Consider the following 2,611-nt stretch of genomic DNA (forward strand, 5'->3'; position numbering starts at 1 on the left):
TGATGGTACTTGGAGGTGGTTCCTTTGGAAGATAATTAGGGTTAGATGAGGTCATGAGGGCAGAATCCATAATGGAATTACTGCCCTCGTAAGGAGCTCTAGGCAACAGGTCTTTTTCTGTCTGTCATGTGAGGATATAACATGAAAGCAGTCATCTGTGAATCAGGAAGAGGCCCTCACTAGAATCCAACCATGTGGAAACACCCCTCTCAGATTACCAGTCTCCAGAACCATGAAAAATAAATGTTTGTAGTTTATGCTACACAATCTATGGTATTCTGTCATAGCAACCTGAACTGACTAAGACAGCAATTATCTACTCAATTGCTTGGTACCATTTGATCTACTCTCTTCTTCTGGATTCCTAGTAAGATAATATTGATGCATCTGATGCTCTTCTCTCTGTTTCCAAATTTTTTGAATACCTAATAAATTAACATGGCCCAAACATCAAATATCATAAAAAAGACTAGAGTGAAAAGTCTTCCTTCCACTCCTCTTCCCTATTCATTTAGTTCCTATTTCTCTGTCTTTACTAGTAATATATGTGCATATTGCAGTATACACACAGGGTCATAAATAAAAACAACAAACAAACAAAATTGTTCTAATAATACTGTATTATTAACTTAGTATATGATTACCCCTTTCTCTTTCCTAGTCCCCCAACAAGCAACAAAATAACATACAGCTATGATTTTACTATTGTAGGCAGTATACCTATATGTAGGGTGAAATAGTTTGGATATTTGTGCCTGACCAAATCTCATGTTGAACTGTAATCCCCAATACTGGAAATAGGGCTTGATGGGAGGTGTTTGGATCCTAGAGGCTGATCCCTTATGGCTTGGTGCTATCTTCATGATAGTGAGTTCTCATGAGATCTGGTCATTTAAAGGTGTGTGGCAACTCCCCCAACCCTCTCTCTCTCGTTCCTGCTTCTATCGTGTGATATGCCTGCCCCCCCTTTGCCTTCTGCCATGATTATAAGCTTCCTGAGGCCTCCCCAGAAGCTGATCAGATGCCATCACTATGCTTCCTGTACAGCCTGCAGAACTGTGAGCCAGTTAAACCTCTTTTCTTTACAAATTACCCAGTTTTGGGCATTTCCTTACAGCAATGCAAGAACAGCCTAATACATAGGGGGTTTAATCAAGAAGTGAGGAAGAAATCTGGAGAAGGTTTTGAGGGAAAAAATGAATAAAACTTAATCTTTGACTTTAGGGAAGATGAAACCGTTTGTTGCATAAATCCGCAAAATCTACATTGATGCCTTCACTATAACACAAGCAACACAAGCAAGTCTTCATGCTGGGTGGTGTTGCAGCCCAAGTCACTGTGGTGGACTGCTGTCAGTCAAGGTGAGCAGTCCTTCTATCTGGAGGCTCCATATGATGCTTTTGTCTAATAGCAGTCCTGGAGGCATCCTTGGATAATCATATCTGCTGGGTGCAAAGTTGGGCAGGTGTCATGGAACTTTCTAGCACACGTCTCATTCCCTAGTGAAATCCAGAGTATCACTCTGCTCTGGGTTCCACATCAACATTCAAATATTAAAGTCTGAGCCATCTTGCCAGAAAATAAGTATGCCTCTGTGAAGAGAAAAACAGGAACTACGTGAGAAAAATATACAAAATATTTTATAAATAAAGAGGCTCCTTCTTTGTCTTAATCCCTCCTGGAGATGTCTTCCTGTTCCAATCCCTCTCCCCATGACCCGCCCCCACTTCCTCCATACACATGCAAATGAAACAAATGGCCTGTTATTTTTCTTTTGTAATAAATAAGGAGTGAAAAATCATTCCTCAGGAAAAATAAAAGAGAACCAGAAAATGATGAACTAACATCCGACCCAATAATGGTGTCTAAAATTTTGATCCAAAACCCTTGTCCCTGCTAGTGGGGAAAACAGACATCCCACTCATTCAAGTGATGCTCTGGGTTCTACACCAATGCTCCAAATGAGAACAGAAAATCTTCCGGGGTGCCTTTCACATAGTAACTGAGAGCCATTTTTAACAGGTTTACAATAAAGGCCAGGCATGATGGGTTGTGCCTGAAATCCCAGCACTTTGAGAGGCCAGAGGTGGGAGGATCACTTGAGCCCAGGAGCTAGAAGCTGCTGCGAAATATGATTGCACCACTGCACTTCTGTCTGGGTGACAGAGTGAGACCCTATTTCTAGGAAAAACAAAACAGACACAACAAAAATAAATAATTCAGTAATATTTTCAATTTCATTGATCATTATTAGTCCACTAATTTGAAGCTTTATATTTGTGTTTTATTAAAAAAAAAACAACTACCTGGGAAAGTCATGCCAAATATTCTCTGTTGGCAGACTAGAGAAAGGATTAAGCAAAAAAAGGATGAGTTGTAATTTGTCAGAATCCAGGTCTCTGCATGTGTACAGAGATGGAAAATGTGAGTAATTAAATAACTCAGGCAAACCCTTAACTGTCTCTTTCTGTCTTTTTATTGAGACTTCTGACAAAAATAAGCCTGAAAGAAAGAGTATACATGCTTGTGAAACTGAATCAGAGGGTGGAGCTAAGAACAGGGCGGTGCTAATTTTTTTTTTTTTTTTTTTTTTTTTTTTTTTAATTTCTTC

Source organism: Pongo pygmaeus, chromosome 17, assembly GCF_028885625.2.
Source record: "Pongo pygmaeus isolate AG05252 chromosome 17, NHGRI_mPonPyg2-v2.0_pri, whole genome shotgun sequence".
Classification (NCBI taxonomy): Eukaryota; Metazoa; Chordata; class Mammalia; order Primates; family Hominidae; genus Pongo; species Pongo pygmaeus.